Below are 15,573 nucleotides of genomic sequence, written 5' to 3' on the forward strand. Positions count from 1 at the left end.
ACTTTTCTAATATTTGTCAGTTCCGAAGAAGGGTCACTGACCCGAAACGTTAACTCTGCTTCTCTTTGCAGAGATGCTTCCAGACCTGCTGAGTGATTCCAGCATTTCTTGTTTTTGTTTCAGATTTCCAGCATCCGCAGTATTTTGCTTTTATCTCAGTGCCTGTGGAAGTTTACCCCATTCAGAGTCAGTGCCTGTGGAAGTGTCCCCCAGTGGGAGTCAGTGCCTGTGGAAGTGTACCCCAGTTCGAGTCATTGCCTCTGGAAGTTTGCCCCATTCAGAGTCAGTGCCTGTGGAAGTGCCCCCCAGTGAGAGTCAGGGCCTGTGGAAATTTACCCCTTTCAGAATCAGTGCCTGTGGAAGTGTCCCCCAGTGTGAGTCAGTGCCTGTGGAAGTTTACCCCATGCAGATTCAGTACCTGTAGAAGTTTACCCCATTCAGATTCAGTGTCTGCGGAAGATTACCCCTTTCAGAGTCACTGCCTGTGGAAGTTTACCCCATTCAGTGTCAGTACCTGCGGAAGTGTACCCAAGTGAGAGTCAGTGCCTGTGGAAGTTTACCCCAGTGAGAGACAGTGCCTGTGGAAGTTTACCCCATTCAGAGTCAGTGTCTGCGGAAGATTACCCCTTTCAGAGTCACTGCCTGTGGAAGTTTACCCCATTCAGTGTCAGTACCTGCGGAAGTGTACCCAAGTGAGAGTCAGTGCCTGTGGAAGTTTACCCCAGTGAGAGACAGTGCCTGTGGAAGTTTACACCATTCAGATTCAGTGCCTGTAGAAGTTGACCCCATTCAGATTCAGTACCTGTAAAAGATTACACCATTCAGATTCAGTACCTGTAGAAGTTTATCCCATTCAGATTCAGTGCCTGTGGAAGTGTACCCCAGTGAGAGTCAGTGCCTTTGGAAGTTTACCCCATTCAGAGTTAGTGCCTGTGTAAGTGTACCCCAGTGAGAGTCAGTGCCTGTGGAAGTGTACCCCAGTGAGAGTCAGTGCCTGTGGATGTGTCCCCCAGTGAGCGACAGTGCCTCTGGAAGTGTACCCCAGTGAGAGTCATTGCCTCAGGAAGTGTACCCCAGTGATAGTCAGCGCCTGTGGAAGTTTACCCCATTCAGATTCAGTACCTGTCGAAGTTTACCACATTCAGATTCAGTGCCTGTCGATGGTTACCCCATTCAGAGTCAGTGCCTGTGGAAGTGTAACCCAGTGAGAGTCAGTGCCTGTGGAAATGTACCCCAGTGAGAGTCTGTGCCTTTGGAATTTTTCCCCATTCGGAGTCAGTGCCTGTGGAAGTGTACCCCAGTGAGAGTCAGTGCCTGTGGAAGTTTACCCCATTCAGATTCTGTACTTGTAGAAGTTTACCCCATTCAGAGTCAGTGCCTGTAGAAGTTTACCCCATTCATAGTCAGTGCCTGTGGAAGTGTACCCCAGTGAGAGTCAGTGCCTTTGGAAGTTTACCGCAGTGAGAGTCAGTGCCTGTCGAAGTGTACCCAAGTGAGAGTCAGTGCCTGTGGCAGTTTACCCCATTCAGAGTCAGTGCCTGTGGAAGTGTACCCCAGTGACACTCAATGCCTGTGGAAGTTTATCCCATTCAGAGTCAGTGCCTGTGGAAGTTTACCCCAGTGAGAGTCAGTGCCTGTGGATGTTTACCCCATTCAGCTTCAGTACCTGGAGATGTTAACCCCATCCAGATTCAGTGCCTGTAGAAGTGTACCCCAGTGAGAGTCAGTGCCAGTGGAAATGTACCCCTGTGAGACTCAGTGCCTGTAGAAGTGTACCCTGGTGAGATTCAGTGGCTGGGGAGTGGCTCTCCATTAGGAGTCACTGCCTATAGAAGTGTATCCCATTCAGAGTGAGTGCATGTGGAAAGGTACACCAGTGAGAGTCAGTGCCTGCAGAAGTGTACCCAAGTGAGAGTCAGTGCCTGTAGAAGTGTACCCAAGTGAGAGTCTGTGCCAATGGAAATGTACCCCAGTGAGAGTCAGTGCCTGTGGAAATGTACCCCAGTGAGAGTCAGTGCCTGAAGAAGTTTACCCAAGTGAGAGTCAGTGCATGTGGAAGTTTACCCCATTCAGATTCAGTGCCTGTGGAAGTGTACCCCATTCAGAGTCAGTGCCTGTGGAAGTGCACCCAAGTGAGGGTCAGTGCCTGTGGATGTTTACCCCATTCTAAGTCAGTGCCTGTGGAAGCGTACCCCAGTGAGTGTCAGTGCCTGTGGAAGTGTACCCCAGTGAGAGTCTGTGCCTTTGGAAGCTTTCCCCATTCGGAGTCACTGCCTGTGTAAGTGTACCCCAGTGAGAGTCAGTGCCTGTGCAAGTTTACCCCATTCAGATTCAGTACCTGTAGAAGTTTACCACATTCAGATTCAGTGCCTGTCGAAGTTTACCCCATTCAGAGTCAGTGCCTGTGGAAGTTTACCCCATTCAGAGTCAGTGCCTGTGGAAGTGTACCCCAGTGAGAGTCACTGCCGTTGGAAGTTTCCCCCAGTGAGAGTCAGTGCCTGTCAAAGTGTACCCAAGTGAGAGTCAGTGCCTGTGGAAGTTTACCCCATTCAGAGTCAGTGCCTGTGGAAGTGTCCCCCAGTGAGAGTCATTGCCTCAGGAAGTGTACCCCAGTGAGAGTCATTGCCTCAGGAAGTGTACCCCAGTGAGAGTCAGCGCCTGTGGAAGTTTACCCCATTCAGATTCAGTACCTGTCGAAGTTTACCACATTCAGATTCAGTGCCTGTCGATGGTTACCCCATTCAGAGTCAGTGCCTGTGGAAGTGTAACCCAGTGAGAGTCAGTGTCTGTGGAAATGTACCCCAGTGAGAGTCTGTGCCTTTGGAATTTTTCCCCATTCGGAGTCAGTGCCTGTGGAAGTGTACCCCAGTGAGAGTCAGTGCCTGTGGAATTTTACCCCATTCAGATTCTGTACTTGTAGAAGTTTACCCCATTCAGAGTCAGTGCCTGTAGAAGTTTACCCCATTCATAGTCAGTGCCTGTGGAAGTGTACCCCAGTGAGAGTCAGTGCCTTTGGAAGTTTACCGCAGTGAGAGTCAGTGCCTGTCGAAGTGTACCCAAGTGAGAGTCAGTGCCTGTGGCAGTTTACCCCATTCAGAGTCAGTGCCTGTGGAAGTGTACCCCAGTGACACTCAATGCCTGTGGAAGTTTATCCCATTCAGAGTCAGTGCCTGTGGAAGTTTACCCCAGTGAGAGTCAGTGCCTGTGGATGTTTACCCCATTCAGCTTCAGTACCTGTAGATGTTAACCCCATCCAGATTCAGTGCCTGTAGAAGTGTACCCCAGTGAGAGTCAGTGCCAGTGGAAATGTACCCCTGTGAGACTCAGTGCCTGTAGAAGTGTACCCTGGTGAGATTCAGTGGCTGGGGAGTGGCTCTCCATTAGGAGTCACTGCCTATAGAAGTGTATCCCATTCAGAGTGAGTGCATGTGGAAAGGTACACCAGTGAGAGTCAGTGCCTGCAGAAGTGTACCCAAGTGAGAGTCAGTGCCTGTAGAAGTGTACCCAAGTGAGAGTCTGTGCCAATGGAAATGTACCCCAGTGAGAGTCAGTGCCTGTGGAAATGTACCCCAGTGAGAGTCAGTGCCTGAAGAAGTTTACCCAAGTGAGAGTCAGTGCATGTGGAAGTTTACCCCATTCAGATTCAGTGCCTGTGGAAGTGTACCCCATTCAGAGTCAGTGCCTGTGGAAGCGTACCCCAGTGAGTGTCCGTGCCTGTGGAAGTGTACCCCAGTGAGAGTCTGTGCCTTTGGAAGCTTTCCCCATTCGGAGTCACTGCCTGTGTAAGTGTACCCCAGTGAGAGTCAGTGCCTGTGCAAGTTTACCCCATTCAGATTCAGTACCTGTAGAAGTTTACCACATTCAGATTCAGTGCCTGTCGAAGTTTACCCCATTCAGAGTCAGTGCCTGTGGAAGTTTACCCCATTCAGAGTCAGTGCCTGTGGAAGTGTACCCCAGTGAGAGTCACTGCCGTTGGAAGTTTGCCCCAGTGAGAGTCAGTGCCTGTCAAAGTGTACCCAAGTGAGAGTCAGTGCCTGTGGAAGTTTACCCGATTCAGAGTCAGTGCCTGTGGAAGTGTACCCCAGTGACAGTCAGTGCCTGTGGAAGTTTATCCCATTCAGAGTCAGTGCCTGCAGAAGTTAACCCCATTCAGAGTCAGTGCCTGTGGAAGTTTACCCCATTCAGAGTCAGTGCCTGTGGAAGTGTACCCCAGTGAGAGTCAGTGCCTTTGGACGTTTTCCCCATTCCGAGACAGTGCCTGTGTAAGTGTACCCCAGTGAGAGTCAGTGCCTGTGGAAGTTTAACCCATTCAGAGTCAGTGCCTGTGGAAATGTACCCCAGTGAAAGTCAGTGCCTGTGGAAGTTTACCCCATTCAGATTCAGTACCTGTAGAAGTTTACCACATTCATATTCAGTGCCTGTCGAGGTGTACCCCAGTTAGAGTCAGTGCCTGTGGAAGTTTACTCCATTCAGAGTCAGTGCATGTGTAAATGTACCCCAGTGAGAGTCAGTGCCTGTGGAAGTGTACCCCAGTGAGAGTCAGTGCCTGTGGAAGTTTACCCCATTCAGATTCAGTACCTCTGGAAGTTTACACCATTCAGATTCAGTGCCTATAGAAGTGTACCCCACTCAGAGTCAGTGCATGTGGAAATGAACACCAGTGAGAGTCAGTGCCCGTGGAAATGTACCCCAGTGAGAGTCAGTGACTGCAGAAGTGCACCCAAGTGAGAGTCAGTGCCTGTAGAAGTGTACCCAAGTGAGAGTCAGTGCCTGTGGAAATGTACCCCAGTGAGAGTCAGTGCCTGTGGAAATGTACCCAAGTGAAAGTCAGTGCCTGTAGAGGTGTACCCAAGTGAGAGTCAGTGCCTGTAGAAGTGTACCCATGTGAGAGTCAGTGCCTGTGGAAATGTACCCCAGTGAGAGTCAGTGCCTGTAGAAGTGTACCCAAGTGAGAGTCAGTGACTGTGGAAATGTACCCCAGTGAGAGTCAGTGCCTGTGGAAATGAACCCCAGTGAGAGTCAGTGCCTGTAGAAGTGTACCCAAGTGAGAGTCAGTGCCTGTGGAAGTGTACCCAAGTGAGAATCAGTGTCTGTCGAAGTTTACCCCATTCATATTCAGTGCCTGTGTAAGTGTACCCCAGTGAGAGTCAGTGCCTGTGGAAGTTTACCCCATTCAGATTCAGTGCCTGTGGAAGTGTACCCCAGTGAGAGTCAGTGCCTGTGGAAGTTTACCCCATTCAGAGTCAGTGCCTGTGGAAGTGTGCCCCAGTGAGAGTCAGTGCCTGTGGAAGTTTACCCCATTCAGAGTCAGTGCCTGTGGAAGTGTGCCCCAGTGAGAGTCAGTGCCTGTGGAAGTTTACCCCATTCAGAGTCAGTGCCTGTGGAAGTGCACCCAAGTGTGGGTCAGTGCCTCTGGAACAAAAACAAGAAATGCTGGAATCACTCAGCAGGTGTGGCAGCATCTTTGGAAAGAGAAGCAGAGTATACGTTTCGGGTTAGTGACCCTTCTTCGGAACTGACAAATATTAGAAAAGTCACAGATTATTAACAAGTGAGGTGGGGGTGGGGCAAGAGATAACAAAGGAGCAGGTGCAGATTGGACCAGGCCTCATAGCTGACCTAAAGTTCACAGAGAAAAGGCAAACAATATGTTAATGGTGTGTTGAAAGACAAAGCAATATTGTTTGCCTTTTCTCCGTGACCTTTTGGTCTGCTATGTGGCCTGGTCCAATCTGCACCTTCTCCTTTGTTATCTCTTGCCCCACCCCCACCTCACTTGTTTATAATCTGTGACTTTTCTAATATTTGTCAGTTCCGAAGAAGGGTCACTGACCCGAAACGTTAACTCTGCTTCTCTTTCCACAGATGCTGCCAGACCTGCTGAGTGATTCCAGCATTTCTTGTTTTTGTTTCAGATTTCCAGCATCCGCAGTATTTTGCTTTCATTTCAGTGCCTGTGGAAGTTTACCCCATTCAGAGTCAGTGCCTGTGGAAGTGTCCCCCAGTGGGAGTCAGTGCCTGTGGAAGTGTACCCCAGTGAGAGTCATTGCCTCTGGAAGTTTACCCCATTCAGAGTCAGTACCTGTGGATGTTTACCCCATTCAGATTCAGTGCCTGTGGAAGTGTACCCCAGTGAGAGTCAGTGCCTGTGGAAGTTTACCCCATTCAGATTCAGTGCCTGTGGAAGTTTACCCCAGTGATAGTCAGTGCCTGTGGAAGTTTACCCCATTCAGGGTCAGTGCCTGTGGAAGTGTGCCACAGTGAGAGTCAGTGCCTGTGGAATTTTCCTCCATTCAGAGTCAGTGCCTGTGGAAGTGCACCCAAGTGAGGGTCAGTGCCTGTGGAACAAAAACAAGAAATGCTGGAATCACTCAGCAGGTCTGGCAGCATCTGTGGAAAGACAAGCAGAGTTTACGTTTCGGGTCAGTGACCCTTCTTCGGAACTGACAAATATTAGAAAAGTCACATATTATAAGCAAGTGAGGTGGGGGTGGGGCAAGAGATAACAAAGGAGCAGGTGCAGATTGGACCAGGCCTCATAGCTGACCAAAAGATCATGGAGAAAAGGCAAACAATATGTTAATGGTGTGTTGAAAGACAAAGCAATATTGTTTGTCTTTTCTCCGTGACCTTTTGGTCTGCTATGAGGCCTGGTCCAATCTGCACCTTCTCCTTTGTTATCTCTTGCCCCACCCCCACCTCACTTGTTTATAATCTGTGACTTTTCTAATATTTGTCAGTTCCGAAGAAGGGTCACTGACCCGAAACGTTAACTCTGCTTCTCTTTGCAGAGATGCTTCCAGACCTGCTGAGTGATTCCAGCATTTCTTGTTTTTGTTTCAGACTTCCAGCATCCGCAGTATTTTGCTTTTATCTCAGTGCCTCTGGAAGTTTACCCCATTCAGAGTCAGTGCCTGTGTAAGTGTCCCCCAGTGGGAGTCAGTGCCTCTGGAAGTGTACCCCAGTTCGAGTCATTGCCTCTGGAAGTTTACCCCATTCAGAGTCAGTACCTGTGGATGTTTACGCCATTCAGATTCAGTGCCTGTGGAAGTGTACCCCAGTGAGAGTCAGTGCCTGTGGAAGTTTGCCCCATTCAGAGTCAGTGCCTGTGGAAGTGCCCCCCAGTGAGAGTCAGGGCCTGTGGAAATTTACCCCTTTCAGAATCAGTGCCTGTGGAAGTGTCCCCCAGTGTGAGTCAGTGCCTGTGGAAGTTTACCCCATGCAGATTCAGTACATGTAGAAGTTTACCCCATTCAGATTCAGTGTCTGCGGAAGATTACCCCTTTCAGAGTCACTGCCTGTGGAAGTTTACCCCATTCAGTGTCAGTACCTGCGGAAGTGTACCCAAGTGAGAGTCAGTGCCTGTGGAAGTTTACCCCAGTGAGAGTCAGTGCCTGTGGAAGTTTAACCCATTCAGAGTCAGTGCCTGTGGAAGTTTACCCCAGTGAGAGTCAGTGCCTGTGGAAGTTTAACCCATTCAGAGTCAGTGCCTGTGGAAGTGTACCCCAGTGAGAGTCATTGCCTGTGGATGTGCACTCCAGTGAGAGACAGTGCCTGTGGAAGTTTACCCCATTCAGAGTCAGTGCCTGTAGAAGTTTACCCCATTCAGATTCAGTACCTGTAAATGATTACACCATTCAGATTCAGTACCTGTAGAAGTTTACCCCATTCAGATTCAGTGCCTGTGGAAATGTACCCCATTCAGATTCAGAGCCAGTAGAAGTTAACCCCATTCAGAGTCAGTGCCTGTGGAAGTTTACCCCATTCAGAGTCAGTGTCTGTGGAAGTGTCCCCCAGTGAGTGACAGTGCCTCTGGAAGTGTACCCCAGTGAGAGTCATTGCCTCAGGAAGTGTACCCCAGTTCGAGTCATTGCCTCTGGAAGTTTACCCCATTCAGAGTCAGTACCTGTGGATGTTTACGCCATTCAGATTCAGTGCCTGTGGAAGTGTACCCCAGTGAGAGTCAGTGCCTGTGGAAGTTTGCCCCATTCAGAGTCAGTGCCTGTGGAAGTGCCCCCCAGTGAGAGTCAGGGCCTGTGGAAATTTACCCCTTTCAGAATCAGTGCCTGTGGAAGTGTCCCCCAGTGTGAGTCAGTGCCTGTGGAAGTTTACCCCATGCAGATTCAGTACATGTAGAAGTTTACCCCATTCAGATTCAGTGTCTGCGGAAGATTACCCCTTTCAGAGTCACTGCCTGTGGAAGTTTACCCCATTCAGTGTCAGTACCTGCGGAAGTGTACCCCAGTGAGAGTCAGTGCCTGTGGAAGTTTACCCCAGTGAGAGTCAGTGCCTGTGGAAGTTTAACCCATTCAGAGTCAGTGCCTGTGGAAGTTTACCCCAGTGAGAGTCAGTGCCTGTGGAAGTTTACCCCATTCAGAGTCAGTGCCTGTGGAAGTTTACCCCATTCAGAGTCAGTGTCTGTGGAAGTGTCCCCCAGTGAGTGACAGTGCCTCTGGAAGTGTACCCCAGTGAGAGTCATTGCCTCAGGAAGTGTACCCCAGTGAGAGTCAGCGCCTGTGGAAGTTTACCCCATTCAGATTCAATACCTGTAGAAGTTTACCACATTCAGATTCAGTGCCTGTCGGTGGTTACTCCATTCAGAGTCAGTGCCTGTGGAAGTGTACCCCAGTGAGAGTCAGTGCCTGTGGAAATGTACCCCAGTGAGAGTCAGTGCCTGTGGAAATGTACCCCATTCAGATTCAGAGCCAGTAGAAGTTTACCCCATTCAGATTCAGTACCTGCAGAGGTTTACACCATTCAGATTCAGTGCCTGTAGAAGTTTACCCCATTCAGATTCAGTACCTGTAAATGATTACACCATTCAGATTCAGTACCTGTAGAAGTTTACCCCATTCAGATTCAGTGCCTGTGGAAATGTACCCCATTCAGATTCAGAGCCAGTAGAAGTTAACCCCATTCAGAGTCAATGCCTGTGGAAGTTTACCCCATTCAGAGTCAGTGCCTGTGGAAGTGTACCCCAGTGAGAGTCAGTGCCTTTGGAAGTTTACCCCATTCAGAGTCAGTGCCTGTGTAAGTGTACCCCAGTGAGAGTCAGTGCCTGTGGAAGTTTACCCCATTCAGAGTCAGTGCCTGTGGAAGTGTCCCCCAGTGAGCGACAGTGCCTCTGGAAGTGTACCCCAGTGAGAGTCATTGCCTCAGGAAGTGTACCCCAGTGAGAGTCAGCGCCTGTGGAAGTTTACCCCATTCAGATTCAACACCTGTAGAAGTTTACCACATTCAGATTCAGTGCCTGTCGATGGTTACCCCATTCAGAGTCAGTGCCTGTGTAAGTGTACCCCAGTGAGAGTCATTGCCTGTGGAAATGTACCCCAGTGAGAGTCTGTGCCTTTGGAATTTTTCCCCATTCGGAGTCAGTGCCTGTGGAAGTTTACCCCATTCAGATTCTGTACTTGTAGAAGTTTACCCCATTCAGAGTCAGTGCCTGTAGAAGTTTACCCCATTCAGAGTCAGTGCCTGTGGAAGTGTACCCCAGTGAGAGTCAGTGCCTTTGGAAGTTTACCGCAGTAAGAGTCAGTGCCTGTCGAAGTGTACCCAAGTGAGAGTCAGTGCCTGTGGCAGTTTACCCCATTCAGAGTCAGTGCCTGTGGAAGTGTACCCCAGTGACACTCAATGCCTGTGGAAGTTTATCCCATTCAGAGTCAGTGCCTGTGGAAGTTTACCCCAGTGAGAGTCAGTGCCTGTGGATGTTTACCCCATTCAGCTTCAGTACCTGTAGATGTTAACCCCATCCAGATTCAGTGCCTGTAGAAGTGTACCCCAGTGAGAGTCAGTGCCAGTGGAAATGTACCCCTGTGAGACTCAGTGCCTGTAGAAGTGTACCCTGGTTAGATTCAGTGGCTGGGGAGTGGCTTTCCATTAGGAGTCACTGCCTATAGAAGTGTATCCCATTCAGAGTGAGTGCATGTGGAAAGGTACACCAGTGAGAGTCAGTGCCTGCAGAAGTGTACCCAAGTGAGAGTCAGTGCCTGTGGAAGTTTACCCCATTCAGATTCAGTGCCTGTGGAAGTTTACCCCAGTGATAGTCAGTGCCTGTGGAAGTTTACCCCATTCAGGGTCAGTGCCTGTGGAAGTGTGCCACAGTGAGAGTCAGTGCCTGTGGAATTTTCCTCCATTCAGAGTCAGTGCCTGTGGAAGTGCACCCAAGTGAGGGTCAGTGCCTGTGGAACAAAAACAAGAAATGCTGGAATCACTCAGCAGGTCTGGCAGCATCTGTGGAAAGACAAGCAGAGTTTACGTTTCGGGTCAGTGACCCTTCTTCGGAACTGACAAATATTAGAAAAGTCACAGATTATAAGCAAGTGAGGTGGGGGTGGGGCAAGAGATAACAAAGGAGCAGGTGCAGATTGGACCAGGCCTCATAGCTGACCAAAAGATCATGGAGAAAAGGCAAACAATATGTTAATGGTGTGTGTAAAGACAAAGCAATATTGTTTGTCTTTTCTCCGTGACCTTTTGGTCTGCTATGTGGCCTGGTCCAATCTGCACCTTCTCCTTTGTTATCTCTTGCCCCACCCCCACCTCACTTGTTTATAATCTGTGACTTTTCTAATATTTGTCAGTTCCGAAGAAGGGTCACTGACCCGAAACGTTAACTCTGCTTCTCTTTGCAGAGATGCTTCCAGACCTGCTGAGTGATTCCAGCATTTCTTGTTTTTGTTTCAGACTTCCAGCATCCGCAGTATTTTGCTTTTATCTCAGTGCCTGTGGAAGTTTACCCCATTCAGAGTCAGTGCCTGTGGAAGTGTCCCCCAGTGGGAGTCAGTGCCTCTGGAAGTGTACCCCAGTTCGAGTCATTGCCTCTGGAAGTTTACCCCATTCAGAGTCAGTACCTGTGGATGTTTACGCCATTCAGATTCAGTGCCTGTGGAAGTGTACCCCAGTGAGAGTCAGTGCCTGTGGAAGTTTGCCCCATTCAGAGTCAGTGCCTGTGGAAGTGCCCCCCAGTGAGAGTCAGGGCCTGTGGAAATTTACCCCTTTCAGAATCAGTGCCTGTGGAAGTGTCCCCCAGTGTGAGTCAGTGCCTGTGGAAGTTTACCCCATGCAGATTCAGTACATGTAGAAGTTTACCCCATTCAGATTCAGTGTCTGCGGAAGATTACCCCTTTCAGAGTCACTGCCTGTGGAAGTTTACCCCATTCAGTGTCAGTACCTGCGGAAGTGTACCCAAGTGAGAGTCAGTGCCTGTGGAAGTTTACCCCAGTGAGAGTCAGTGCCTGTGGAAGTTTAACACATTCAGAGTCAGTGCCTGTGGAAGTTTACCCCAGTGAGAGTCAGTGCCTGTGGAAGTTTAACCCATTCAGAGTCAGTGCCTGTGGAAGTGTACCCCAGTGAGAGTCATTGCCTGTGGATGTGCACTCCAGTGAGAGACAGTGCCTGTGGAAGTTTACCCCATTCAGAGTCAGTGCCTGTAGAAGTTTACCCCATTCAGATTCAGTACCTGTAAATGATTACACCATTCAGATTCAGTACCTGTAGAAGTTTACCCCATTCAGATTCAGTGCCTGTGGAAATGTACCCCATTCAGATTCAGAGCCAGTAGAAGTTAACCCCATTCAGAGTCAGTGCCTGTGGAAGTTTACCCCATTCAGAGTCAGTGCCTGTGGAAGTGTACCCCAGTGAGAGTCAGTGCCTTTGGAAGTTTACCCCATTCAGAGTCAGTGCCTGTGTAAGTGTACCCCAGTGAGAGTCAGTGCCTGTGGAAGTGTACCCCAGTGAGAGTCAGTGCCTGTGAATGTTTAACGCATTCAGAGACAGTGCCTGTGGAAGTGTACCCCATTCAGATTCAGTGCCTGTGGAAGTTTACCCCATTCAGAGTCAGTGTCTGTGGAAGTGTCCCCCAGTGAGTGACAGTGCCTCTGGAAGTGTACCCCAGTGAGAGTCATTGCCTCAGGAAGTGTACCCCAGTGAGAGTCAGCGCCTGTGGAAGTTTACCCCATTCAGATTCAATACCTGTAGAAGTTTACCACATTCAGATTCAGTGCCTGTCGGTGGTTACCCCATTCAGAGTCAGTGCCTGTGGAAGTGTACCCCAGTGAGAGTCAGTGCCTGTGGAAATGTACCCCAGTGAGAGTCAGTGCCTGTGGAAATGTACCCCATTCAGATTCAGAGCCAGTAGAAGTTTACCCCATTCAGATTCAGTACCTGCAGAGGTTTACACCATTCAGATTCAGTGCCTGTAGAAGTTTACCCCATTCAGATTCAGTACCTGTAAATGATTACACCATTCAGATTCAGTACCTGTAGAAGTTTACCCCATTCAGATTCAGTGCCTGTGGAAATGTATCCCAGTGAGAGTCTGTGCCTTTGGAATTTTTCCCCATTCGGAGTCAGTGCCTGTGGAAGTGTACCCCAGTGAGAGTCAGTGCCTGTGGAAGTTTACCCCATTCAGATTCTGTACTTGTAGAAGTTTACCCCATTCAGAGTCAGTGCCTGTAGAAGTTTACCCCATTCAGAGTCAGTGCCTGTGGAAGTGTACCCCAGTGAGAGTCAGTGCCTTTGGAAGTTTACCGCAGTAAGAGTCAGTGCCTGTCGAAGTGTACCCCAGTGACACTCAATGCCTGTGGAAGTTTATCCCATTCAGAGTCAGTGCCTGTGGAAGTTTACCCCAGTGAGAGTCAGTGCCTGTGGATGTTTACCCCATTCAGCTTCAGTACCTGTAGATGTTAACCCCATCCAGATTCAGTGCCTGTAGAAGTGTACCCCAGTGAGAGTCAGTGCCAGTGGAAATGTACCCCTGTGAGACTCAGTGCCTGTAGAAGTGTACCCTGGTTAGATTCAGTGGCTGGGGAGTGGCTCTCCATTAGGAGTCACTGCCTATAGAAGTGTATCCCATTCAGAGTGAGTGCATGTGGAAAGGTACACCAGTGAGAGTCAGTGCCTGCAGAAGTGTACCCAAGTGAGAGTCAGTGCCTGTAGAAGTGTACCCAAGTGAGAGTCTGTGCCAATGGAAATGTACCCCAGTGAGAGTCAGTGCCTGTGGAAATGTACCCCAGTGAGAGTCAGTGCCTGAAGAAGTTTACCCAAGTGAGAGTCAGTGCATGTGGAAGTTTACCCCATTCAGATTCAGTGCCTGTGGAAGTGTACCCCATTCAGAGTCAGTGTCTGTGGAAGTGTACCCCAGTGACAGTCAGTGCCTGTGGAGGTTTACCCCATTCAGAGTCAGTGCCTGTGGAAGTGCACCCAAGTGAGGGTCAGTGCCTGTGGATGTTTACCCCATTCTAAGTCAGTGCCTGTGGAAGCGTACCCCAGTGAGTGTCAGTGCCTGTGGAAGTGTACCCCAGTGAGAGTCTGTGCCTTTGGAAGCTTTCCCCATTCGGAGTCACTGCCTGTGTAAGTGTACCCCAGTGAGAGTCAGTGCCTGTGCAAGTTTACCCCATTCAGATTCAGTACCTGTAGAAGTTTACCACATTCAGATTCAGTGCCTGTCGAAGTTTACCCCATTCAGAGTCAGTGCCTGTGGAAGTTTACCCCATTCAGAGTCAGTGCCTGTGGAAGTGTACCCCAGTGAGAGTCACTGCCGTTGGAAGTTTCCCCCAGTGAGAGTCAGTGCCTGTCAAAGTGTACCCAAGTGAGAGTCAGTGCCTGTGGAAGTTTACCCTATTCAGAGTCAGTGCCTGTGGAAGTGTGCCCCATTCAGAGTCAGTGCCTGCAGAAGTTAACCCCATTCAGAGTCAGTGCCTGTGGAAGTTTACCCCATTCAGAGTCAGTGCCTGTGGAAGTGTACCCCAGTGAGAGTCAGTGCCTGTGGAAGTTTAACCCATTCAGAGTCAGTGCCTGTGGAAATGTACCCCAGTGAAAGTCAGTGCCTGTGGAAGTTTACCCCATTCAGATTCAGTACCTGTAGAAGTTTACCACATTCATATTCAGTGCCTGTCGAGGTGTACCCCAGTTAGAGTCAGTGCCTGTGGAAGTTTACTCCATTCAGAGTCAGTGCATGTGTAAATGTACCCCAGTGAGAGTCAGTGCCTGTGGAAGTGTACCCCAGTGAGAGTCAGTGCCTGTGGAAGTTTACCCCATTCAGATTCAGTACCTCTGGAAGTTTACACCATTCAGATTCAGTGCCTATAGAAGTGTACCCCGCTCAGAGTCAGTGCTTGTGGAAATGTACAGCAGTGAGAGTCAGTGCCTGTGGAAATGTACCCCAGTGAGAGTCAGTGACTGCAGAAGTGCACCCAAGTGAGAGTCAGTGCCTGTAGAAGTGTACCCAAGTGAGAGTCAGTGCCTGTGGAAATGTACCCCAGTGAGAGTCAGTGCCTGTGGAAATGTACCCCAGTGAAAGTCAGTGCCTGTAGAAGTGTACCCAAGTGAGAGTCAGTGCCTGTAGAAGTGTACCCGTGTGAGAGTCAGTGCCTGTGGAAATGTACCCCAGTGAGAGTCAGTGCCTGTAGAAGTGTACCCAAGTGAGAGTCAGTGCCTGTGGAAATGTACCCCAGTGAGAGTCAGTGCCTGTAGAAGTGTACCCAAGTGAGAGTCAGTGCCTGTGGAAGTGTACCCAAGTGAGAATCAGTGTCTGTCGAAGTTTACCCCATTCAGATTCAGTGCCTGTGGAAATGTACCCCATTCAGATTCAGTGCCTGTGGAAATGTACCCCATTCAGATTCAGAGCCAGTAGAAGTTAACCCCATTCAGAGTCAGTGCCTGTGGAAGTTTCCCCCATTCAGAGTCAGTGCCTGTGGAAGTGTACCCCAGTGAGAGTCAGTGCCTTTGGAAGTTTACCCCACTCAGAGTCAGTGCCTGTGTAAGTGTACCCCAGTGAGAGTCAGTGCCTGTGGAAGTGTACCCCAGTGAGAGTCAGTGCCTGTGGAAGTTTACCCCATTCAGAGTCAGTGCCTGTGGAAGTGTAGCCCAGTGAGAGTCAGTGCCTGTGGAAGTTTCCCCCATTCAGATTAGGTACCTGTAGAAGATTACCCCATTCAGATTCAGTGCCTGTGGAAATGTACCCCAGTGAAAGTCAGTGCCTGTGGAAGTTTACCCCATTCAGATTCAGTACCTGTAGAAGTTTACCACATTCATATTCAGTGCCTGTCGAGGTGTACCCCAGTTAGAGTCAGTGCCTGTGGAAGTTTACTCCATTCAGAGTCAGTGCATGTGTAAATGTACCCCAGTGAGAGTCAGTGCCTGTGGAAGTGTACCCCAGTGAGAGTCAGTGCCTGTGGAAGTTTACCCCATTCAGATTCAGTACCTCTGGAAGTTTACACCATTCAGATTCAGTGCCTATAGAAGTGTACCCCGCTCAGAGTCAGTGCTTGTGGAAATGTACAACAGTGAGAGTCAGTGCCTGTGGAAATGTACCCCAGTGAGAGTCAGTGACTGCAGAAGTGCACCCAAGTGAGAGTCAGTGCCTGTAGAAGTTTACCCAAGTGAGAGTCAGTGCCTGTGGAAATGTACCCCAGTGAGAGTCAGTGCCTGTGGAAATGTACCCCAGTGAAAGTCAGTGCCTGTAGAAGTGTACCCAAGTGAGAGTCAGTGCCTGTAGAAGTGCACCCGTGTGAGAGTCAGTGCCTGTGGAAATGTACCCCAGTGAGAGTCAGTGCCTGTAGAAGTGTACCCAAG

This window comes from Heterodontus francisci, chromosome 23 (genome assembly GCF_036365525.1).
Source record: "Heterodontus francisci isolate sHetFra1 chromosome 23, sHetFra1.hap1, whole genome shotgun sequence".
In the NCBI taxonomy this organism is placed as follows: Eukaryota; Metazoa; Chordata; class Chondrichthyes; order Heterodontiformes; family Heterodontidae; genus Heterodontus; species Heterodontus francisci.